The sequence below is a fragment of the Salarias fasciatus genome, chromosome 7, assembly GCF_902148845.1.
Source record: "Salarias fasciatus chromosome 7, fSalaFa1.1, whole genome shotgun sequence".
NCBI classification, from domain to species: domain Eukaryota; kingdom Metazoa; phylum Chordata; class Actinopteri; order Blenniiformes; family Blenniidae; genus Salarias; species Salarias fasciatus.
Window position 1 is genome coordinate 9,247,399 of NC_043751.1, and position 27,133 is coordinate 9,274,531.

Here is a 27,133-nt window from a genome sequence, read left to right on the forward strand (position 1 = left end):
GACAAAACCACGCCCACCACATACCCCCTGTTCTGATTCACCTGAATCTTCCCCCCCCAGTCTCTACCAACCCTCTTCTCTCTTGCTTCAGTGCCAGATCGTCTTTCTACCTGTGTGTCAAGACAGACGACATTCTTCCTTGTGTTTCTCTTGTCGTTCTCTTTGTGTTTGTTCTCTTCTTGCTTTTGGTTTTTAACTCTTGCTTTTTGATTGACCTTTTTGGATTATCGTTTCATGAAACTTTTGTTTTGGACGATCTTTCAATAAACTTTTAAATTTAATTTTTGTGTGTGAGTCTAGTTCTGGTGACGGATCCTTCCACAGGACTGATCTGTCTGCTGGACTTATGAACTTATGGCATGCAGCCACAACAAAAATTCCTCAGTGTTTCCCAGATCTTTTCTTTGGGCAGTCGGGAGCATAGTGGTATTGTCTAATGCGGTGTTTCTCAACGGGTGGGCTGCAGACTCGCTTTCAGTGGGTCGCACACGTCTGCCATTGAAAAACTCTTTTGGAAAAAGAATCTTGAACATCTATTTGAACTCCCTAACAGTAGCTGCTGATAATGCAGTGTAATGCAGGTTGACACCCACCATATCACAACCTTAGAAGAATAAATGAAAAGTTTGGCTGTGATTAACTGCATGTTACATCACGGGGTTCTTGGGAAAGTATGGTTTTTGTATTTACCACAGCTGTTTTTATGGAGTAGTTGCTTATTTTATGTCCCTTTTCCTGAACTGAACACTATACATTGGGTACGCAAGATGAAAAATGTAATGGCGGAATATTACACAATTACAGTGTTGATTTTTTTTTTCTGAGATTTCCTTTGTTATCAATTTTATTTTAAATAAAACAAAAAAATATTCATTAGTTTCTGACAGAAATGTAGAAGAAGACAGCTGCTACCAAGCGATGGAAGTATTTGGAGGCAACAGAGACGAAGAGAAGAACGGATCAGAGAGCAGAAAATGAGTGGAAGGATGAGGACGAGACGAATGAAGAGGAGGGAAGGAGATGTCAAAAAAAGAGGTGAAGAGAATGAGCACCAGATGGGGAAAAAATAGAAGAAAATATAATGAATTTTATCTAGGTCTGGGCTTCACTTGGATCAGCAATCCAGATTGGCCAAAGCCTCAGTGCGTGGTGTGCAGTGAGATTCTGGCAAACAGCTGTTTGAAGCCATCTTCTCTGTGTTTCCACCTGATCACCAAACATGGCAGTCTAAATCAAAAGCCCCTCACATTTTTTAAAGCTAAGTTGGATGAGTTACAGAAAAGGGAGCTTCATTCATGTGTTGGGGCTACAACAGATGCATTAAGGGCTTCATATCTGCTCAGTTACAGAATAGGGAAAAAAGCACACAACAGCTGAAGACGTGTGTTTGCCAGCGGCCAGAGGAATGGTGGAGTGTATGATCGGAGAGAAGGAGGCAAAAAAGTTGGACCTCATTCCCATTGTGGGGCGCCGCATCAACACCATGTCTGAAGACATCCTGACTACACAAGTCAGCCGAGGGAAGAACACCGAGTTTTATTCACGGCAAGTAGACAAGTCTGCAGACGCGGCACACCTGGTCAATCTTCTCCTGTATGTCTGCCTTTTTGAAGACTTTTTGTTCTGTCGGCTCCTTGCTGCCCGAACAACTGGAGAGGAAATCTTCAACATAATTAACTGTTTTTTCAGGACCAATGGGATCGACTGTGTGACAGTTTGCACAAATGGGGCAAAATCAATGATGGGGAAACACACGGGGTTTGTAGCTCATATCAGGAGACTGTCCATCCATCAGCTGGTTACAGTGCGGCATTCACAGAGAGGCCCTAGCAGACACATGCCAGATGATCTAAATGCAGTGCTGAACACCACTGTCAAACTGGTGAACTTCATTAAAGCTTTAACCATTAACCATTAATATCAAACTCAATATTTCAGTTGTAACTGTAGTGGAATTAAACAGACTTGGGACTAAGACATGAACAGGATCAAAAATGTAATGCAAAACACTCGGTGACTAGACTTTGTTTTATTTTTTCGCAGGATTGCATCTCTCTCTACAAACTGTCTGAAGTGCTCCTCTCACAATCTGCACACCAACCAGGATCTTCTGGGCAGGTCATTTTCCAGGAGCTCTGATTGGTCTCCTTGATGTGATCCGAGGTGGAGCTTTTATGCTCATTGATCTGTTATCCAGGACATAACGTGGCATGTTAGTCATTCAGCTTCAGTCACCGTGGTGATTTACCGTAGTGAGTAAAAAGTGGAGTACCTTCGTTGGAGGAAAACTAGGGTGAACCCTGAAGAGAGGAGACCGGAGCCCTGTGTCTACAGTAAGTCATTGGTGGATGTTTTATGAGATGTGCATTATACATATTAATTATGTGTGTATAAAATATGGACTGATGCAAAAATAACAATTGACAACTGAAAAGACAACTATGTGTCTTCTTGTCATGTCAAACCATGTTGGAAACTGTAATGATCAATGATATTCTTCAAAGACTTAACGAAGTGTTTTTTTGAGGTGGGAAATGTGGGGTTATAAGATTTTCAGTGATTTAAACCATCAAAACCAAATCATTGTGCAACACTGAAACATAGTCACTCAAACAGAGTTTAAGTAAATGCTACTGGCACTCTTTGTGGTATCAAGGATGGACAAACTAAAAATGAAAAAAGACTGACAGTTCTCCTCTTTTGGTTTATGATCATGAAACAAACTGAAGGCAACACACAATACAGTTTTTTAATGCTTTGTTTTGCAGTCACCCAGAGAAAGAGAGGCAATTCTCATTCATTGGATGACAGACTGAAATGTTTACTTTCTGTTACTTGCTGTCAGTGTGTATGAATGAGTGGAGCCCGGTTAATATTGCAACAACACATCACCAGCTGGGTAAAACCTGTCTCACCATGGTCAAAACCCAGCTCACGTTCACTACCAGTGTGTGATCAATCCAACGCTTGGTGAATTCTGCTTCACAATGACAGGAAGAACCGACATCGAATTATTCAATTGAATTCAGTTTGATTCAATTCAGCTTTATTTATATTGCGCCAATAACAGCACAGTCATTTCTGGGCATTTTTACAGAAAAAAACCAACAGTTCCTTATGAGCAAGCAAGAGCGACTGTGGAAAGGACTGTAGAAGGATCAAAAAGTGACGCCGCTATGAGTGCTTGGCCTCCACAAGCCAGTTATTCCTGTGATAACTTTTCTGACGCCTCCTGCTTAAAAACCAAAAAGTCAGAAGCAAACATTTGTCCTGCTCTGCGGGAGGTTTCTGTCCTGTTCCAGTTATGGTTAATGTTCAGGTATAACAACATGCTCAATGGGAAGAAGTCCCGGGCTTTTGGGGGTCTGCCACATCCCAGAGATAGAACACCTGGATCTTCACCATTCCTAAGTTTTAAATTGCACTTGAGACACACATAATGCATGCACATGTTGTCTCTTGCAATCACAGAAACCCAATAGTCCAATTCTCAACACCACTGAGAATCTTGTGGCATTTTCAGCTCCTCATGTGCCTGTGTTCACACAGGAGGAATGGAATAACTTCCTGAACTTCTTTGTGAACAAAGTGCAAGATATCAGGGCTAATATCAAACCTTCCTCAAAGAGATCATCTCCTGCGTCGTGTCCGTCACACTCCTGGTCCTCCTTTTATTCTGTCACCCTGCAGAATGTGAAGGCTTCAGTCTGCTACGTCCGTCCTCCCATGGTTCTCCTTGTATGTAAAAGGAAGAGCTTTTCATGTGACGATCAACAATGTAATGTCTGATGTATCAAACCTACTTTGTGGAGTTTCTCAAGGTTTAGTTTTTACCAAATGAGAAATATCTCTAAGGTCAGTAAAATGCTGTCAAATTCTGACCTTGAACCGATTATTCATGGTTTTATGCCACTATCCGGAACCACTTCCCCTGCCACTCCGTATGGCTGAGTCTGTGGACTCCTTCAAAAGGACTTGAAGACGGTTTTATTTAGAGGAGCTTTTAGCTGAGTATCTCACCAGTGAAAACTATGATATGCAACAACTTTCAGTCTTTTTTCCTTGTTTCTGTACAGCACTTTGTGATTTTATCTGTGAAATGTGATTTATAAATAAACCATTTATTTACTTATTCTATATATTATTCTATATATTCTATATATCTTATTCTATATAGTTCCAGTGAATGACCACAGACCTGTATTCCTGCTGAACAAGCACATAAATGGAATCAATGAGTGAATGTGTCAAAACTTCCTTCAGCCTAGCCCAGAAAAAACAGACTGAATTTTTTGGCCGAAAGCAGAGCTGGGCAACGATTAAATTTCGTAATCGCGATTAATTGTACCCCAATCCTGGAGTTAGTCGCAATTACTCGCGATTGCATGCGTCAGATGGATGATGTTACGTTATCGTTACGTTTTTATGATGGGTTGGCCTCTTAATACTTAAAAATTTGTGGCGCAACTTAAAACTGTAATGCCAAAGTACCATGAGCCAGTACAGTGATAAACACTCCTTACAAGCAAGTAAGTGAATTTAACTCATCATCCACTAGTTTCAGACTCACCCCTCCGCCCGTGCACAGCGCTCCTCGCCCAGCTTGGAGACCTCCAGAGACTCTCGGTGAGGAGAGACTTCCAGGAGCGCCCCGCAGCCCGCGTGCAGTGCGCCTCCGCTGGGCACCGGAGCTCCGCAGCCTCCCGAGATGCCCGGGCGCCGTGACAGCCGAGGCCGACTCAGAGTGCCTTTCTACTGGGGAGAGGAGCTCCACAACGTTCCCATCCGAGCTAATTGTGGCTAAGTTAGCGAAAACTGTCAGCTGACCCACCTGAAGATGGTAGACGAGCTGACTTTATGATAACACTGGCGATGGATGAAGAAATATAGCCGAAATGAGCGATTGTGCAGAGATTATGTCCCGCGCTTGCCGTGGCCCCCGCTAAATCGGTTGGATTGAAATAACTTCTGAAGGACTCCGAGCTGCACGATGTTTGTCTGCATGAGTATATGAGCATGCACACACCTAGAAATAAGGTCCAGGTGTCAAAAAACCAGAGTTGCCCTTTAATAGCAACATATTTGCAGTGGGCAGCGGAGCGATCCGGAGACACATCCAGTGGAATTTGCCCATAACTTTTGGTCAAAAGTTGGAGCATGAATTCATGACCACTGTGGCCATTTGAGTTGGAGGACTTGTCGATACAACCCATTGGCAAGATGTACAGACCCACCTCTGTAGTGATTTGGCAACTGTACTTGGTTTTATTTCCAGGCCATCATGACTGGGTAAGTTTATAGACTTTGTCGTTCACACAGTTTAAGTTGTAATGTACCAGGTTTTGTGGAAGGAAAAAAAATCAATTGCGAAAGCAGTAACCAAACTTTTTGTCACATTTAGCTGTTTTCCGCTGATTTGTCTTCTCTGCTCAGTTCAGGATGGACGAGAAGCAATATTGTGTCAAGCTGTCGGTGAATCCATCCCGGGGACTCGTGGACGAGAAGTTTGTCATCCTGGTCCAGCATGCCCCTCCTGGTTCTGAGCTGACCGTTCACGCCTTCCAACAGTCTGAGGACGGTCATGGTTGGGATGCATTCGCTCACTATATATCTGATGCCACCGGCAGAGTGAACGGTATGAAATTCTCCACATTTACCTAAATAAGGGGGAGTTCAAAGGAAAATGTTGTCTAGTCTTTGTTCCTTTCCACTTCAGTGTCTGAGGACTGCAGTCTGGGAGGAACATATTCTGGAATTGAACCGATGGGTCTACTGTGGAGCCTCAGACCAGTTCCAGGCAGCAAACCTGGACTCAGGTAGACCATCTGGACTGAATGTGTGCAGATGATGTTCTCCAGGATTGAACCATGTATCAGTAACCGGCTGGTCTTTCCTCAGGTTGCGGAAGAAGAACGTCCAGGAGCCCATGTTGGTCACAGTGTCGGTGTACGAGGGTCACAGGAAAGAGGGCTTTGCAGATCTTGTCCCTCTTGCCAGTGTCTTGGTGGAGCGCTGGTACATGGCGCCTGGTGTCCGCAGGATCCCGGTCACAGAGGGTGGACTCACTGCAACCCTCTTCCTGCCCCCAGGTAGGACCAGAGGAAGGTCAAGAACTCATGAAAAGCCTTTAAACATCACTTTTGCTCTTTCTCATGTCCACAATATGATTATCTGACCCATGTTGACCTGTGTGAAGGACCTGGACCTTTCCCTGCTGTCATGGACCTTTGGGGGGGAGGCGGGCAGCTGGTGGAGTATCGTACAGTGCTGCTGGCCTCACACGGCATTGCTGCTTTGACCATCGACTACCTGACCACAAAAATTACCAAGGAAACAGGAAAGCTGGTGAACCTTCAGTACTTTGAGGTAAATCTTGTTTCCACACAATGCAGCTTCTGGAATTCTAATCTCTCAAAGTTATACACTCTCAAATTTAAAGGTACAATAAGTAAGAAATTTATACTATAAAAGCAATAAAAATCATTCCCATTTTTCTCCTGCCATTGAAGAAACCTTCCCTTTACAATTTGTTGTATCCATCAACAATGTCAATAGTCAAGTTTTTTTTCTTTCAAAATGAGAATTCTGGGATGGAACAACTCTGATGGGCGGGGCTAGACCATCACACTTCAGGGTTCCAGAGCCAATCGTATGTGAGTTTCTGAGGTTGCGAAACAAGCCGCACAGCTATCTGCATTTTATGATCGCACTGTCGGCTGACCAGCCGAGTGGATGCGCGCCATGCATGCCGGACACCAGCTGTGTGCGCATGCTGCTATGGCAACATCCCTGAGCTCACTTAAAGGGCTCTATTTTGATTTTGCTGTGCAGGGTGCAAAAGGGCGGAGCAGGCTCCACACAAGTAATGTCAACAGGCACAACACCTTGCGAAGTCAAAATTGGTTTTTCTGTTGACTGATCAACTCTAATTGCACCAAGATAGGTGAGGCTGCGCACCAGGCAGCGGTGTTGACAGACTCAGCTTGGTGCAGTTACAATTTTGTGACAAAACACTTTGCGTGAGGTGCGCACCAGCTGGAGCCACATCTATTCTCTGCAGGCAGAGCAGACCCGGTGTGGTGATAATTTGCCTGACAAAATTTCACAGACAGGTTTCCAGAGTGTCTGTTACATTTAAGAGACAGAAAATCATTCATGAAAAAAAAAACATTTTATTTTAATTATTTGTAATAATCACGGCGCATGTTTGTTTTTAATCCTGTCCAATGCGTCATGTTGATAATTTTTCTTCTGATAATACTGGTCCAGTTTGCATTTGCACCTCAGTGACTGGGGGTGTTTAGTAAGATTCTTTCCAAATAAATTCCTTCCTTTTTCCTGGTAGAATATACTGTATAGCCACACACTGTACCATTTTTACAAACTTAGAGAATGTGAAGCAGGGCAGAGTAGAGAACAAAAGGTGGGGGTGGGGGGGTGGGGGGGGGGGGGGTCGTCCACATCCTCTCAAAATTGTTGATCTTTCACTTGGGACTTATTAGGAATTATTTCAGAGAATATTAATATGCAAGACCAGCAGCACTTCAGTCCCAAATATAGTCACCCCAGCTCCACTTTGAGTGATCGATGTACAGACAGAGGTGATTATTTTATACCCGTTTTCACGGGTGTGAGGTGAAAGGACCCACACGCAGGCACAACAGGTTGATCACAAAGTCCTTTATTCCTCGAACACGAGGATCAGAGGAACGAGCAGGGTTGAGCTGGTGCAGGCACAGGAAACAGGAACACACGGGCAGACCCACAAGGAGCCTGACAGACACATCAGGGGAGCAGGGCTTAAGTAGAATTGACACAGGTGAGGCACATTAGGTGGTAATGAGGCAGGCAGGAGAAAATGAGGGCAGACAAGCACAAAACAGGACCCAAGCGCCCCCATCAGGCGGCAGGGGCACAGGGCGTGACACCCGTGTGTTTGTGTGATTTGGGGGACATGTGTGACATGTTGCGTCAGAGTTGGGGGAGGTCGCCAGAGACTGCAGCCGCCACCTCGCATGCGCCCCCTCCTATCCGCTGCATCCTAGGCAGCCACCTAGTTTGCCCTTCTTTCATATTTGTGCTGTCGGCGCCCCCTAATAGACGGCGCCCTTAGCATCTGCCTATACTGCCTATGCCACGGGTCAGCTCTGGTTATAATGCACATAAACTAAAACCAATCTGTCCTTTTCCTTGGAAGTTAAGTTCGTTAGCTAGTTATTTTGCCTCTAATGGAGGGTGTCATTTGTGTCAAATTGTGTCATTTTATGGTATTGGCTGTATAAGAAGCAATATCTCATTAGAATCCATTAAATTTTGGTAATGATACATATCGCTGTCTGGATCCAGGAATTTTTTAAAGGATTCTGTATCATTGAGAGACAGGGCAGTCTTTGACATAGTTGGGCAGGCCCACCGACAGGGGGACAAACGGCTCTGTTGTCCCGGCCCAGGGGAGAACGTACTGGACGTGGAAGCGCCGACCCGGAAGCACCGCGCACAGAGTTTCTGATCGCCTCCCATGTTAACCTATCTGACTGCCCGCACACAACACGCAGGGGAGCGAGGTGCGCACGACGGCTCGCGCTCTGCACCGCGCCCGCTCCGTTCTATTTTTCACGCGAGCCGACAGCACAATTTGTCAAGCTGGATCAAGCAGATCGGACCAGACAGGAAGTCGGAAACAGAAAAGGCAAGAGAATCCGGTCAATTTTCAAAATAAAATACATTAAATGACGATTAGTTACGGACAGTGTTGCTCGTCCGTCTATAATTTGTCACTTTGGTCTAATCACGAGAGATGGACACACACAGACAGACATACTGTCACGGGTGCGGGGTGAAGGACCCAGGCGCAGGCAGCCATGCGGGGTACAAAAGTGTTTGTCCAAAATAAGGGAATCCAGAACTCAAGGAAAACCGGGAACTCAGGAACAAAACGGCAAACGGAGCGGAGATGCAGGCAGGGACATGGAGGCACACAGACAGACCCACAAGGAGCCGACAAGACACGCTTGTGAGCACGGGACTTAAATACATGGCAGGGCAGGTGAGGCACATTAGGGAGTTAACGAGGTGGGAGAACATGAGGGCAGACAAACAGAACAGGACCCCAGCGCCTCCACGAGGATGCAGGGGCACAGGGCGTGACACATACTCACGTACGCACCCAATCAAACAAAAATACACACACACACACAGCGACAGAGATTCACGTGATGCAGAAAAAAAGAGGACAGGAGGAGAAAAAGTCTCTCCACAGATCACCAAAACACACACATCCATACTGGCAGAGGTAGAGACAGAGGTAACAAATGTGAAAACCGAGAGCAGACGGATCCAGCCAAGTACAGTCGATGTGTGACCAGCGCAGAGAGCACAGGCAGCAGATACGCCTTCAATACGAACAGCCAAGCGTAGGCGCAGAGATGTTCGTGGCGCGTGCAGTGCTTCTGCTACGCTTCTGCGTCCAGTGCGTTCCTGGCGTTTTTGGTTTTGGTGACTGATTTGAGCTGTGGCGGAGGTCTGCGCTCTCTGAGTGCCAAATTCTAGTTGTTGTTGCTAACTCCCCAGGAGAGGGTGTTGGGGGGTGTACTCTGAAACAATGTAGAGCCACCATCTTCAAGGTTGTCAACATCACTTTGTCTGGGTGATGATGTGGCCTTAGATCTTTTGCTAACTCGAGTCATGGGTCCCGTACCCTGACCTGGACGCTCTTGGTGTGAGTTTCCTTTCAAGACATCTTGTTTGTCTGAAGATGAACTACAGCTAACTGAAAGACTAAAAATGACGTTTTTAAAACAGTTAATAGAAAAATGTGCAGGAGCTTATGAAGACATGTCGACCTCTGTAGGTTTGACTGAACAGACAAGATCAGACCCTGTCCAGTAATGTTTACTGATCAGTTAACAAACGTCATTTATAAACTTCAGCTGACATAAAGCAGGACGGTTTGGGGTCAAAAGTCACTCTCAGATCAGCAGCCTGCTTGTTGGAATAACTAAGATCTGGTCACTTAATTATACTTTTGTTTTCTGATTACAGACTGCGTACAGATTCCTGCAGGAGCATCCTCAGATCCTCGGTAGCAGGATTGCCATGTTGGGAATTTCTGTCGGTTCAAGTATGGCCCTCAAAATGGCTGCTTACTCTGAAGTCATGAAGGTAACTTCCGAGGAAATCTACTGTCTTAGCCTTTATTACAGTGAAAACAAAATGTTTTCTGTCATTATGTCAGGCACCAGCTTAAGTACAAACTCCTCAACTTCTTTTATTCACATCTTTTCATAAACCCTCAGAAAAGTTACAATAATACCTGAAATGTCTTTTAAATCAGAGTAACTTTTTCGCATTTTCTAGCATAATAATGACACATGGAAACATCTTTATTCTCTTTTCTCATTTCCTCAAATCCACCTAAATAAAATTCAGTAAACCCAATTGCCTTTGGAAGTCTTCTGATAAGTAAATAGAGTCAATCTGTTTGCAGTCTACTCTCAGTATACATGCATATGCAGTATGCATACATGTTCTTTCCCTTCTCAAGGACACAACAACAATAGCGCAGCCAATGAATTAAACAGTGTGGAAAGGCTCCACTCCCAGCTAATTGTCACTGAAATAAACATACATTTGCTTAAAGCTATAGCTAGGCTAAGAGGCTAGGCTAACGCCATTGTAATAGCTCATTAGCAAGGCTGTATGAGCAAGATGCTCTTATATACAATAGTGGATTTCAAAGTTATGGTTACTATTGTCATTTCCACAATGCTACAATACAATTATATATATATATATATATATATATGTATATATATATATATATATACCTATGTATGTATGTATGTATGTATATATATTATATATATATATATATATATATATATATATATATATATATATATATATATATATATATATATATGCACACCCACTAGAAGATCAGGAGAGGAAGCCAGCCAGCAACAGCACAGAGACAGGTGGTAGAGCCAGGTCAAAGCGACAATAGGAGCTCTTCTCTCTTCCACCAGTGTTGGCCCGCCCATTGGGTTCAGTCAGATTAGCAAGCAAAACTTTTGAATTTGCAAGCAAAACTTTAGAATTCAAAACCATAGCGTTTCCTGTGTTAATCTCAAAATGTTTTTGATGGGGTTGCCACTTAAAGGGCAACTCCGGTTTTTTTGGCACCTGGACCTTATTTATAAGTGTGTGCATGCTCATATACTCACTCAGACAAACATCGTGCAGCTCGGAGTCCTCCAGAAGTTATTTAGATCCAACCGATTCAGCCGCACTTAGTGGGGGCCACAGCAATGGAGCTTTAGCGGGGGACATAATCTCTGCAAAATCGTTCATTTCGGCTATATTTCTTCATCCATCGCCAGTGTTATCATAAAGTCAGATCGTCTACCATCTTCAGGTGAGTCAGCTGGCAGTTTTCGCTAACTTAGCCACAATTAGCTCGGATGGGAACGTTGGAGCTGGGGGGGTACGCGCTCATTTAATCGAAGATGAAGTTTTTATTCGAATCTAAACAACTATCCAGTCTTGTATGTTAAACCAATGATGTCACAAATTTCGTGGCTAAAAAAAGTAACTTGTATTTGTCACAGACTGTTTCTAATAACTTCAGTGTCCACTGCTTCACTCTGCAGAGTCAAAGAAAATATTAAAGCAACACGAAGGAACTTTCAGTTTTCCTTGATTTTGGCGGCGCCAGTGGACAAAAGCGGTAGTGTTTTGCCTGAAGGAATACTATGGTTCCCATGAGGACTAGCGCGTGACGTCGTAAAATGCTGCTCCCGGTGGCATGCTGTCGGACTGAACTCGCCTTCATTTGTTTCCAGTGGCTGTGTAAATAACGGATAGCGACGAGGTAATGAATCTAATGGTGGCTAAACAATGTTATATCATGATGTGACACATGCCGTGAAGCAGTCCACACATTTGGAGTTTTTTTAGCGTGTAGCGTTCCTACCACCCTCCTCACAGTTGCTTTGTCCAAGTGAAAGCAATACTGATGCCCTCAGGCTGTGACAGAGGGGTCATTCAACTAGTTGTAAGTCAATATATCATCATCATATTAAAATGTTTTATTAAGGTTGAAAAGTTCCTTAGTGTCGGTTTAATGAACTGAACCGAATTATAAATACCTGACAATAGCAGCCTGGACTTACTGTGGCTGCTGTCTTCATCAACAACTTGTTAAACAAACTGTCTTTTCAGACAAGAATGTGTGTGAAATGTGGAAAGTACATTATAATAAATAATTAGAATTCTGTATTGCCAACAATTAGGGCCATTTCAATATTGTGAATGATCGCTTTCCTTAGAAACGAACACACTGACTGTGCGTATTTACAACTGATTGACAGGACCTCTGATCTAAATAGAGCCTGATTGTGACTTTGGAACCTGAATGCCTCACAGCTGAGCAGACAGTCAGCTGCAGCATCCTTCACTCCTGTGAGCAACACGATGATCACTGAACAAAAAGATGAAGCTAAAACAAAAAGCAGAACAGCAAACAGCCACGCTAAACCCAGAAATGAAACCCGAACAATGTTCCCCTCCTTCTCTCCAAGCCGCTGCTACGCTATATGTATATATAATATTTCAGTCAACATCCCCCCGGAGCATGCAAGTGTCCTGATCTACTGTAACCGGCTTCATTAGTCTCGGGGCACCTTGCGAGCTAGCTAACCTAACAGTACTGCTCTTATGAAGGATGTGAACCCCACAGATAAACATATTTTAACATTGCTGGGCTGAAATTAGAGCACTTACCTGGCACTCCAAGAGCATGAGGCTGTGCTCATTACATTTGAGGCAGAGGTCGTGAGTATGCTTTCATATGTTCTTGCCTGCTTTCACAGTCATCCTATTGTTCCTTGTTTTAATTTTTTGGATGTCACTGACATGCACCGGCATACTTCTCCCCACTATCAGTTTTCCAAGGCTCCTCTTGATGAGAGGATTTCTGACTTTATTTTATTTTCTTTGAACACTGATACATGGAACTGCTGGCCCTGACAGGGGAACAAAAAGATAGGAGGAGAGAGAGAGCAAGAGAAAAAGAAAAAAGTGTGGAGAGAAGAAAGAAAGTGCAAAGATACAATAATGGTCCTTCAACTGAAACTGACACTCTGGACGACCGGCTACTACACCTGCACAGAGATAAAACAGAAAATCCTATGAAATTTTGACATGAAATATAGCTGGTAATTATCTGGGATGTGTGAGCTGAGGATACATATATAAGATAACAAACCAGAGCTTCAGGAAAGATCGAGCACAGATCGCCATTAATCTAACACCTCACAAGACAACAAGGTGACTGAGTCCACATGAAGAATATGAAGAGTGCAGAGTGATTAAAGATGAGTGTGATTAGAAATATGTTACTGTGATCATGCAAATTTAGCAGCAAGATTAGCAGCAATTCCAAAACCCAGATTGTAGCCACCCCCTCAGGCAGATGTTCATGTACCGGTCCAGAAGGGGGCAGAGGATGGCCCCAGCCAGGACCCCCAGCAGCGAGGGGGGTAGTGGCTAAAGGCTGCCTCACCAACACTGGATCAGACAGAACCCCATCTATTCTAATTCTTTGTGATGTGTCAGTTAAAAATGTCTAAAATCCAGCCCACCAAATTTTGGATTTCAAATTGTTGTAAAGTCTTTTGGTTTAAAATGTGTAGTTGGATTGTGTTTTTGTTTGTGATTGGTATTTGTTGTGAAATCTAATGAAATAAACTGACCGGCTTTGTTGTGCCACCTGCTTCTGTGTGAATGATACAAGTGTGTGTTTCTCTCAGCTCAGATGTGTTGTGTGTATCAACGGGACTCATGTGCAGCCAGTTGACAAAGATATTGAAGGCATGATAAAGGCGATGATGGAGTAAGTAGAAGTGTTGTTATTATGAAACAAATATTACATGATAAAAATGAAATAATAATAATAATAAGTGCAATGTGAAATGTGATTTTTATTTTTTATTTTTTATTCTTTAATCTTTATGGGTCATAAAATGTGAACACATCAGCATCCAAGCTTCATTAAATGTGAATTCTGGATATAAGAATGTTGGAGCTTTGTCTGGTGTCCAAGAAAAAATGATTTCGATTCTTCAGCATTACGACAGAAAATTCAATTAGCTTTTTAGGACTAAATTGTGAGCATCTCCACTTGATTAACCAATTTTAAAAAATAAATTTCAATAGGTTCACATACTTTTTCAAGTCTCTATTCTGTCTCTCTTAATGGCACACTACAAAGTCTTCAATCCATCCTGTTGTAGATGTGTACTTATCCCTGTTCTCTTGTCAAACCAGCAATGCCTCTAAAATTCGCATCAATGAGGAGAACCAAACAATCCTTCGAGAAATGGTGCCGCCCATCACCTCAGACCCTTTAAAGAAAGTGGATGTGAGTATTACCAGCAAGTTGAGCCAAGCACAAGTATGCACTTCGAAATCAGAGAAACTACTACAAGAACAGATTCTAAGCCAACATTAAAACAGGCAGAGCAATCATTCAGAGAGAGGCTTTAAAGCTGAAAAAAAAAAAAAAAAAAAGCAGAGCTGTCGTAATGTGCAAGTTTTTGTTCATTTCCTCATTTGAAAGTTTCAATGTGTTTGGAACGTATTGCGATCCTGGCAACACTTTACTTGAAGCACACGGTATAACACATTATAAGTAGTTATGAACACTCATAAATGATCACAATGCTGTATAATGCACTATATAGCATAGGGTTAGGGTTAGGTCCTGATGGTATAAAGTATTGTGATCATTTATGAGTGTTTTGTTGACTACTCATACTGAAATTACCCAAGATGCAACGAACGGACAGCGGGAGATGACGAGCCGATCTTCGTTGAAGAGCCAAAAAAAATTCTCCGTCGGTAAGGCATCGTAACTGGTCCAATTCCGTTAACGGGACAACGGTCCAAACGGCGATGTTAAGCGAGACATACTGCTGAAAGGTTGGCTTCATGTTTTCAAAGTAAAAGCACAGATTTATCACGAAGGTGTTTTTGCATGAGAAAGAGAAAGGGGTGGTTTATTTTTGTGAAAATAACCGGAAGTGCATTGCTCACTGCGGCTGGCTTAAATTTCGCCGAATTCGTCCAAATAAAATCATAAACGGTTGGTATTCGGACAAATAAACGACACACTCGGGCTCTAAACGACCTAATTTAAAAAAAAAAAAATCTCGATAAAGTTATATATTTGAAGAGTTTAGAGCTAAAGTGAAATCAGCTTTAAATGGTAAATGGACTACACTCGTATAGCGCTTTTTACCCTGCATGACAGAGCCCAAAGCGCTTCACACTGCAATATCACATCAACCCATTCACACCATACTTGGTGGTGGTAAGCTACTATTGTAGCCACAGCTGCCCTGGGGCAGACTGACGGAAGCAAGGCTGCCAATCTGCGCCATCGGCCCCTCCGACCACCACCAACCATTCATTCTCACAACTTTCATACCAGGCAAGGTGGGTGAAGTATCTTGCCCAAGGACACAACGCCAGTTTTACGCCTGCGGGAGCGGGGATCGAACCTCCAACCTTACGGTTATAAGACGACCCGCTCTACCAACTCTACCAACTGAGCTACTGTCACCCCAGCTTTAGCCGGTCGATTTCGGCTCGGGGAGGAGTACAATGCATTATGGGTTATGTAGTATGCTGTAGTGTAAATGCTTTGCATACTGTCTGATGGACTGGGTATGCAGTATGGACAGTATGGTAATGGAAGTATGTAGTAGGCAGTATGCGGTTTCGAACACAGCCCTTGATCGCTCACACTGCTGCATCAGACTGACTTCTTCTATGTCAGCTACAGATACACCAGATACCGAGTGCCCCCTGCTGGCCAAACCTATACTGCACTACTTTAAAAGAATATTTCACCCAAACAACGATTTGGCCTCATTTTGTACTCACCGTCATGCTGAGCAACACTCTGGAGCACTTTTTTGATGTCTCAAATGCAGCCAGAGATCCGGGGGGATTTTCGTTGTCAACAAACTTCCATATAACAGGGACCGTTAGAGCCCGAAAGAAAAAGGTCCATAATGTCCACAAAACGTGCCTATTTTCCTTCATACTGCTCATCCGCTGTAATCCAAGTGTCCTGAGCGGGTAACGTCCATAATTAATTCGAAACGAGGTCATTTAGTACATTTTTAGAGCCAAAACAGTGCTATATTGTACTTCCCCAGTGCATGTCAACGTGCGCTCCCTGCACGACGGAAGCTGCGGCAGACCAAGCCAGACGCTTGCACGCTTTCAGCAGGACACCGAAGTCAAAGTTTTAAAACAGTACCCAATCACTTTTGTGATTGTCCACAGCTCGGTCACTCACAGCAGAATATAAACAGCGGAACTTCTTCTACGCTTGCAATTTAGCAGAGTAGTCGCTGAAAGCGCGCAAGCGTCTGGCTTGGTCTGCCGCGGCTTCCATAGTTGAGAGTGCACGCGCAGATGTACACTGTGGAAGTACGAGAGAGCACTGTTTGGGCTCTAAAAAAGTACTAAATGACCGCATTTCGAATTAATTATGGACATTACCCGCTCAGGACACTTGGATTACAGCAGACAAGCAGTATGAAGGAAAATAGGCACGTTTTGTGGACTTTATGGACCTTTTTTTTCAGGCTCTATTGGTCCCTGTTATATGGAAGTTTGTTGACAACGAAAATCCCCCCGGATCTCCGGCTGCATTTGAGATATCAAAAAAGTGCTCCAGAGTGTTGCTCAGCATGAGGGTGAGTACAAATGAGGCCAAATCATTGTTCGGGTGAGGTATTCATTTAAGAGGGCTGAATACAAATTAACAGTGGTCCATTACCAGAAAAGTGACCTTAACTACAAAATAAAATGGGGGGCACGTGCTTTTCATGTATTAAACTATACCATAGTGCCACAACAGCACAGAGACAAAGACCCGTTAAAGGTTATTCCAGGGAGAACGATTATCAGATTTACAGCCTTGAACACAGCTCTTTTACACCTCCTTCCATATTGTTGGTATTGGTATCTTTTCCTCAGCTTCCTGCTCTTGAGTTGACTCACTGGTGAAGTGGTGTCAGTTTCATAAAGTCCTCCCTGTTCTCTTGAGGCTCGTGAATGTATAGTCTTCTGTAACTTGCTTAAATGGAATCTCACTGATGCTTCCAGCTGAAAAACGAAGTGCATTAAGCTTCTCAGCAAAGCAGAGAGAAAGGGTCTATATTGTAAAAGCAGTTGGAAACAAAACAGTTGAAGGAACTGCTGTGTTTTTGTCTGCAGGTGGGACGACTGCAGTGTCCTCTGATGCTGATTGTTGGTGAGGACGATATGAGCTGTACTAGTCAAGAGTCTGCAGTCGATGTAAGTTTGGTGATCAGTCAACCTTCTTTATGGACACCAACACGGAGGAAAAAGCTGATGTAAAATGTACTGATCTGTTCTGCAAAACAAATGTTGGGAACTATCTTGTGAAGAGCGACAAATGATCAGTGTCATCGCTGATGTTTTGTTCTTTTGCGAGTCAACCTTTGGTGTAAAAATGAGCTCCTGTTTCGTTTCGTGGGGTCTGATATCTTGTTTACCTCTGAACCCAAACCTAACAGAACATGCCATAGTCCTGACTGTTTTTGAGGTTTGTGAAATGCCACTATCAAAACATTTGAAAAAAGTGGAAATCAATGTTGTTTTTAAAGGGAAATGATTTTCCAGTGTTTATTGCTAAACTGATTTCCTGTTTTCCAGATGAAGGAGATGATGGAACGAGCAGGGAACAGCCATCTGCTGATCATCCTGTCGTACCCTGACGCAGGTCACCTGATCGAACCCCCGTACACACCACTCACTCGAGCCAGCAACTTCATACCTTATAACTCACGCACGTCAAGTAGGTTCTTGACCATTGCTGACAGGCAGATAATCTGGATTAAGTCTAACACTGAAGCTCTGACTTGTTTTTCCTCTGTGTGAAGTAATGGTTCTGTGGGGCGGACAGCCAGTGGCACATTTCCAGAGCTCAAGAGGACTCCTGGAAGAAGATGCTGCTCTTTCTCAGGGTGAATCTGTTCGGTGGAACTCGCCCTGGTGCAGCGCCACTCTCCCACCTTTAACTATGACGAAACTTAATGGTTTGAAGGAAGTTCATGGGTCTTGTTTTGAAATTGATAAATTATTTGATGATCACAGTGAAACTTCAACTGTAGTGATTCATGCTGTTTGTGTTCAGCGGATGATTCTCTAAAAGCTTTTCCAGTCAGGTCTCCTCCTGTGTCTTCTTAAAGAATCAGTATCTTACCTGTTGTGGATTTTCTGGTGAATCAGAGCTAAGGATGATAAGTCAAGGTGTGTAGACGCAGCGCAAGGAGGTTTTAGTGAGAATTGCAGAGGACACACACACAAATCAGCTGACTGAGAGCAAGGGTGATGCTGAGAGGAGAACTCAACCCAACTCTGGCATATTTCAGTCAACCCCAAGTCATATAGCTAATGTCACGAGAACCGACGTGTTGCCACATCAAAGTTCAATGGAACCAAGGTGACTTCAGGCAAATAGTGCATCCTTTGCTCTGTTATCCAAATCAAACCAATCTTATTGGTTTATTGTTTGGAGCACTTTTCATATTCATTAAAAAACAACGCAAAATGCTTGGAGAACTTGCATTGAAAACTTGAAGACAAAATATATCAATCCCCCCTGTTGTTAGATTTCAATTTAGCAAACAAAAAAATGAAAGACAAAATAACTTTGAATTTTAACCTAACTTACAATCAGAGACAGCAATGTCAGACAAAGTAAATCATTTTTTTCAATCTTGTCACATTTAGGAATTAATGTATTCCATCAATAAAATCAGTACCTCCAATTGCATTGTCATTTTTTATTTTACGTAACCTAGTTTGTCTACATTTCAGTGAACATTTCCAACTGATCCACTGTTCCACAAACACCAGTCCAACACCCAATCATGGATGTACAATCTTAAAGCTATAGTGCGTAACTTCGGTCGCCCCTCTTGCGGAATTCTGCGTTATTACAACAATAAAGCCGGCGCTTCCATATGACGTACGCTCGGGTGTCCCCAGTGCCCCCCCCTCCCCCCAATCTGCCACGGTGATTCGCATTTCCACAGCGCAAATCACAGTTGGAACGGTTTTTATTCTGCGTGAATAAGGACAGCTGGTGAAAAAAAGATGGATTCTTTCGAAGAGGTAATTATTGTTTTCTTTTTTTTCCACAGAAATGTAAATAGCTTATTAAAACGGGAGACAAGGTGCCTGCTAATTTGTAACTGACAGGTTAGTGGAGGAAAAGACCCAGTGGTAGTCAGCAGCAGAAATCATTTGTGTCCATTGGTCTCCAGTAGCTTCTTGATGAAAACGAAGTGTTACACACAAAGTACAGTGTTTCCTACAGGAAAAGAGTTTGGCGGCGAGGGGGTGGGGGGGGTAGCGTGTGGTGTTGCTGCTAACGCTGCTGGCTGCTAACGCGCTAATGCTGCTAATGCTGCCGGTCTTCGCCGTCTGAGAGGTTTTTTTTTTTTTCCCTCTCCGTTGTCCGGGTGCTGCAAAACTTAGCGCGGGCGGGGCGCCCGGACTGAACCCTGAAGTCGCATGTGGCTTCCTCGGTCTGCCTGACACTGTGAGCTGAGCCTGTTGCTATGAGACCCTCCACGCGTCCTCCCCCTCCCTTCTTGTTGTGATGTAAAATGCGTAATTTCCTGCGCGCCAGCGCGGGAATGTCGCCGGTCGACACGCAAAGCAATAATTATATATACTGAAAAATCCCGCAACATGTTAGAGGAGCCAATCGGCTTAATCTGCATTTTGTCATCTCCACTAGTAGTGGCTTGGCCTAAAACGGACGTTCATAGACATTTAAAAGTTACGCACTACAGCTTTAAAGGTGCATTAAGGAGTTTTGCACGTTTCATGCAAAACAACAGCCCCTGCTGGCCTTGGGCGTAGCTGCAGCTTAGTGAAACGCTCGTGCCTGTGGCTTGTGTCCATGTAAGTGCACGGAAGAAGGGAACTCCCTTCCTCGCTCTTTTAGTAGCACTCGAGTAAAATGGAAGTTTCTTTTGCCTGGTGGGGTCTGTGCTGGAGTTGTGGCAGTGCTAGAAGCGGTCTTTTCTTACTTAATGGAAGTTCTATCCTCAATACTGCTCAGTTGTTGCTAGCTAAGCATCTGGGGAGTAATGGCGGACAAAACGAAAGCTAAGGAAATTAGGCCAGCAGGAGTGCGCATTACGTCACATCCTCCCAAATTCTCCCCAAAATATTCTGATGCCGGCCCCGACACTGCAACTTTAATGTGACAATTTAGCGCTGTTAGCGGAACTAACAATGATTATGTCAGGGCACATTGTACACATCATTAATTTTGTAACATATTTAGGGTGGAAAATAAGTATTTTTAAAGTTGAAAACTCCTAATGCACCTTTAAAGAAATCAGCCCTGAGACACTAACAGTTGAAAATACCTTCATACCAAATGATCCTGGTCTAGGCCGATTAACCAGGAATGCAAAATGGTCGCATTGTGTCCGACAAGCTAACTACGAAAAAAACTAAAAAATCACCAAAATCAACAATTACATTGACGACACATTATTGATTGGATTTAATTACAGATTCATGAGTGAATCTGATGAAATAGTTGTCACAATGGGAATATTTTGAAATTCTGATACTGAATATCTGAAAATCATCAAAGAATCATGCAGTAATGCTGGTGATATGATTGAAAGTTCACTACCATAAAATTCACTTTAAAACTGCTGGTTATGACTTATTTTCAGAAACCAGAAATCCCCCACCAAACCCGAGTCATTAGTTTACAATTACAACATCAAGAGTAAATCAATTCTAATGAACTGATGACCATAGATTTGATTTCACCCAGTACTGAACTTACTTCAGCAACATTTGTGGACTCATACCTGGAGCCTCTCAGTCTCAGCTTGACCTTCACATTCTGGGTAGCTTGTATGACAGAACCCGCAGCTCTCAACGACATCCTCTTGGAGATCATTTTCACATAAGTAACAACACAAACCAGAACAAAGTCCGCTGTTTTGTTTTGTTTTTTTCTTTATCAGTTTTTTTCAACCTGTCCTGTCCAGCATGGAAACAGCAGAATGGAGGTCTGGCTGATGTTTTGTGACAGATCTGCTCTTCAAAGAGGAGCTTATAAAGCTCCTCTGTTACCATGTTTTCTTACCTGGTTTTATTTGAGTACTGATCCATGATGGTTGCTGGACCTGACAGGGAGACAGAAAGTCAGGTAGAGAGACAGAGAGTGAAAGAACCAAACAAGTGAACAGACAAGCGAAAAAGAAAAAAAAAAAAAAAAAAAAACAAGAGTGAAGAGAATGAAGAGAGTGCAAAGATACGACAGTCTCTTCATTAATATCAATGCTCCAGACGACCGACTATTGCATCTTGACAGAGGGCATCCTATGGACCTTTGTTAGAGAACATAGCTGGTAGTGAACTGGGGTGTGCAAACTGAGGATCCAGGTATCAAATTACACAAGAGCATCAGGAGAGACCTAGTACAGATCGCCTTTAGTCTAACACACCACAAGAGACAACATGGTGACCAAGTCCACAAGCAGAATATGAAGAGTGACTAAAGATCAGCGTGTTCATGCAATGTGACAGTGATCATGCATATATGACCTCTGACCTATGAGAAGACCAATCAATCAATCAATCAATCAATCTCTTTATTTGAGCAACAATAATAGCGCAACAGTTCAACAGCCCTTATGAGAAGAGAGACAACAAAGGTCGTTACGTCGCCCGGTATGGCGCAAGCCGGGGCCCCACCCTGGAGCCAGGCCTTGGGTTGGGACTCGTAAGCGAGCGCCTGGTGGCCGGGTCTTTGCCCACGGGGCCCGGCCGGGCTCAGCCCGAATGGACGATGTGGGCCTGACCTCCAGTGGGCTCACCACCCCACCGAGGGAACCGTAGGGGCCGGGTGTAGTGTGGATTGGTGGCAGCCGACGGCAGAGTGCCCGGCGACCCGATCCCCGGACACAGAGACTGGCTCTAGGGACATGGAATGTCACCTCGTTGGCGGTGGCAGGAGCCCGAGCTTGTGAGGGAGGTTGAGAGGTAACCGGCTAGATATAGTCGGGCTCACCTACACACATAGCCTGGGCTCTGGAAACCCAACCTCTCGAGAAGGCTGGACTCTCCACTTCTCTGGCGTTGCCGCGTGTGCAGAGGCGGCGGGCTGGTGTGGGTTGCTTATAGCCCCACAGCTCAGCCGCCATGTGTTGGAGTTCACCCCAGTGAACGAGAGGGTTGCATCCCTGCGCCTTTGGGTCGGGGATAGGTGCCTCACTGTGTCTCAGCTTACGGGCCGAACAGCAGTGCAGAGTACCCGGCCTTCTTGGAGTCCCTGGGAGGGTGTGCTGGACAGTGCTCCGACTGGGGACTCCATTGTTCTACTTGGGGACTTCAACACCCACGTGGGCAGCGACAGTGAGACCTGGAAGGGGGTGATTGGATCGCACGGCCTCCCCGATCTGAACCCGAGTGGTGTTCTGTTATTGGACTTCTGTTGCTAGTCACAGTTTGTCCATAACGAACACCATGTTCGAGCACAGGGGTGTCCATAAGTGCACTTGGCACCAGGACACCCTAGGTCAGAGGTCGATGATCGACTTTGTTGTCGTGTCATCGGACCTCCGGCCGCGTGTTTTGGACACTGGGTGAAGAGAGGGGCAGAGCTGTCGGACCGATCACCACCTGGTGGTAAGTTGGATTCGCTGGCGGAGGAGGAAACCGGACAGACTTGGCAGACCCAAACGTGTTGTGAGGGTCTGCTGGGAACGTCTGGCGGAACCCTCTGTCAGCATGGCTTTCAACTCCCACCTCCGGGAGAGCTTCTCTCATGTCCCGAGGGAGGCTGGGGGACATTGAGTCCGAGTGGACCATGTTCTCCCACCTCCATTGTCGAAGCAGCTGCTCGGAGCTGTGGTCGTAAGGTCTCCGGTGCTTGTCGTGGCGGCAACCCCCGAACCCGGTGGTGGACACCGGAAGTAAGGGCTGCGTCAAGCTGAGAAGGAGTCCTATCGAGCCTTGCTGGCTCATGGGACTCCCGAGCAGCTGACGGTACGGCAGGCCAAGGCGAACTGCAGCCGAGCAGTTGTGGAAGCAAAACTCGGGTCTGGGAGGAGTTCGGGGAGGCCATGGAGGAGGACTTTCGGTCGGCCTCGAAGAAATTCTGGCAAACCGTCCGGTGCCTCAGGAGGGAAAGCAGGTCTCCGCCAACACTGTTTACAGTGGAGGTGGGGAGCTGCTGACCTCAACTGGGGATATTGTGGACGGTGGAAGGAATACTTTGAGGACCTCCTCAATCCCGTCGCCACATCTTCCGTGGAGGAAGCAGAGGCTGAGGTCTCAGAGGTGGACTCGTCCATCACCCAAGCTGAAGTCACTGAGGTGGTTGGCAAGCTCCTCGGTGGCAAGGCACCGGGGGTGGACGAGATTCGGGCCTGAGTACCTTAAGTCTCTGGATGTGCAGGGACTGTCTTGGTTGACACGTCTCTGCAACATCGCGTGGCGGTCGGGGACAGTGCCTCTGGATTGGCAGACCGGGGTGGTGGTCCCCCTGTTTAAAAAGGGGGACCGGAGGGTGTGCTCCAATATAGGGGGATTACACTCCTCAGCCTCCTCGGGAAAGTCTATTCCAGGGTACTGGAGAGGAGGATCCGACCGATAGTCGAACCTCGGATCCAGGAGGAACAATGCGGTTTTCGTCCTGGTCGTGGAACAGTGGACCAGCTCTATACCCTCCATAGGGTGCTCGAGGGTTCATGGGAGTTTGCCCAACCAGTCCACATGTGTTTTGTGGATTGGAGAAGGCATTCCACCGTGTCCCTTGTGGTGTCTTGTGGGGGGTGCTCCGGAATACGGAGTCCGGGGCCCTTGTTAAGGGCCGTCCGGTCTTTGTATGACCGGAAGTAGGAGTCTGGTCCGCATTGCCGCAGTAAGTCGGACCTCTTCCCGGTGCATGTTGGACTCCGGCAGGGCTGCCCTTTGTCACCGGTTCTGTCATAATCTTCATGGACAGAATTTCTAGGTGCAGCCAGGGGCCGGAGGGGGTCCGGTTCGGGAACCACAGGATTCATCTCTGCTTTTTGCAGATGATGTTGTCCTGTTGGCTTCATCGAACCCGGACCTACAGCATGCACTGGGTGCGGTTCGCAGCCGAGTGTGAAGCGGCAGGGATGAGGATCAGCACCTCCAAATCCGAGGCCATGGTCCTCGACCGGATGGAAGGTGGCTTGCCCCCTCCAGGTTGGTGGAGAGCCTAGCCCAAGTGGAGGAGTTCAAGTATCTTGGGGTCTTGTTCACGAGTGGGGGACGAATGGAGCGTGAGATTGACAGGCGGATCGGTGCAGCGGCTGCAGTGATGCAGTCATTGTATCGGTCCGTCGTGGTGAAGAAGGAGCTGAGCCGAAAGGCGAAGCTCTCGATTTACAGTCAATCTACGTTCCCACCCTCACCTATGGTCATGACCTTTGGGTCATGACCGAAAGGACAAGATCCCGGATACAAGCGGCCCGAAATGAGCTTCCTCCGTAGGGTGGCTGGGCGCTCCCTTAGAGATAGGGTGAGGAGCTCAGTCACCAGGAGGAGCTCGGAGTAGAGCCGCTACTCCTCCACATTGAGAGGAACCAGCTGAGGTGGCTCGGACATCTGTTTTAGGATGCCTCCTGGACGCCTCCCTCGGGAGGTGTTCTGGGCATGTCCCACTGGGAGGAGACCCCGGGAAGACCCAGGACACGCTGGAGAGACTATGTCTCTCGGCTGGCCTGGGAATGCCTTGGGATCCTCCCAGAGGAGCTGGAGCAAGTGTCTTGGGACAGGGAAGTCTGGGCATCCCTGCTGAGACTGCTGCCCCTGCGACCCTGGCCCCGGATAAGCGGTAGAAACTGGATGGATGGATGGTATGGATAATAGCAGCAATTGTCCGTTTATAGCAGTAGTACAGTAATATTTGAACTGTGCTCAAAAGGAAGCAGGTAGAAGTTCAAAGAACTTATTAAATCTCCCCTTCACATTAAGATCGCACAAATTGAATCCCACATCCATTAGAAAAAAGGAAAAAAGAGAAGAAAAGCAAAAAGCAAAAAAAAAAAAAACTTACAAACCCTTGCATACAAAATCACACATCAGACAATTATACTTACAATTAATGTATATTACAATTACTGTATATTCTTTTCAGTATTCCTTAAATTACAATCTTATTATACTTACAATATTAAGACAGCATCTCAATAAACACAATATTATTATAGGGCTTTAGACCACAGTATAATGAAGTTCACCAGCCACCTGGGTTTGGATCACACATTTCTGAAGTATTCTGCTTTAGTTTCTTTTAAGTACATGTAGACTTGTGGATTCCTGATGGTATTTATTCAAGCTCATTCCAGATTTCAGGGACCCTTACAGTACACTGAAGCTGGTACACTTCAGCTTTGCTTTTTCCCTCTTATAAGCTGTTTTCTCCTTGTATGATGTTCAAGACTGAGAGGGGTCAGAGGAATGAGTCGACAAAGTCTAAGGTTTAGTTTATATACCACAGTATACATGATCGCAGCATTGTGAAGAGTGTTAATCTCTGAGAGTTCAGAAGCTTAAACCTATAGAAGAGAGATCAGAGGGAGCATTAAACTCTGCCCATGCTATAACACGTATAACCTTCTTTTGTCTAACTTGTAATTTCTGTAAGTAGGTAGGATACGTGTTGCACCATATGACGTTGCAATAGTTTAGATGTGGTTCAAACAGAGGCCGATAAAGCGTAAGAAGAGCTTCTAAAGGAAGACAGTATCTTAGCTTGTAGAAGAGACCAGTATATTTAGATAATTTATTGGTTAAATACTCAAAATGTTTTTTGAAATTTAAAAATTCATCAATAAATATTCCAAGAAATTTGATGTTCTCTACCCTTTCCACAGCCCTGTCATTAATCTTATCTGTATTGTTTCCACCTTTTTTGGCTTCTGTTTGAACGAAGCAAACATTTGTCCTTCTGCTCTGCGGGAGGTTTCTGTCCTGTTCCAGTTATGGTTAATGTTCTGGTATAACAACATGCTCAATGGGAAGAAGTCCCGGGCTTTTGGGGTTCTGCCACATCCAGAGATAGAACAGCCTGGATCTTCACCATTCCTAAGTTTTAAATTGCACTTGAGACACACATAATGCACGCACATGTTGTCTCTTGCAATCACGAAAACCCAACAGTCCCGTTCAACACCACTGAGAATCTTGTGGCACCTTCAGCTCCTCATGTGCCTGTGTTCACACAGGAGGAATGGAATAACTTCTTGAACTTCTTTGTGAACAAAGTGCAAGATATCAGGGCTAATATCAAACCGTCCTCAAAGAGATCATCTCCTGCGTCGTGTCCGTCACACTCCTGGTCCTCCTTTTATTCTGTCCGCCTGCAGGATGTGAAGGCTTCAGTCTGCAGGATGGAACCCTCCTCAAGCCCTGCTGACATTGTGCTACATCGTCGTCCCATGTTTCTCCTTGTATGTAAAAGGAAGAGCTTTTCATGTGACGATCAACAATGTAATGTCTGATGTATCAAACCTGCTTTGTGGAGTTTCTCAAGGTTTAGTTTTTACCAAATGAGAAATATCTCTAAGGTCAGTAAAATGCTGTCAAATTCTGACCTTGAACCGATTATTCATGGTTTTATGCCATTATCTGGAACCACTTCCCCTGCCACTCCGTATGGCCGAGTCTGTGGACTCCTTCAAAAGGACTGAAGACGCTTTTTATTTAGAGGAGCTTTTAGCTGAGTATCTCACCAGTGAAAACTATGATATGCAACAATTTCTGTCTTTTTTCCTTGTTTCTGTCAGCACTTTGTGATTTTATCTGTGAAATGTGATTTATAAATAAACCATTTATTTACTTTTTCTATATATTATTCTACATATTCTATATATCTTATTCTATATAGTTCCAGTGAATGACCACAGACCTGTATTCCTGCTGAATAAGCACATAAATGGAATAATGAGTGGATGTGTCAAAACTCCTTCAACCTAACCCAGAAAAAACAGACAGAATTTTTTGGCCGAAA

The 27,133-nt window shown here is 44.7% G+C and overlaps 1 pseudogene; it reads left to right on the plus strand.

Annotated features, from left to right (window-relative positions):
* The first annotated feature begins 5,439 nt into the window (after positions 1–5,439).
* On the plus strand, positions 5,440–18,122 carry LOC115391554 (peroxisomal succinyl-coenzyme A thioesterase-like; annotated as a pseudogene).
* The last annotated feature ends 9,011 nt before the right edge of the window (positions 18,123–27,133 follow it).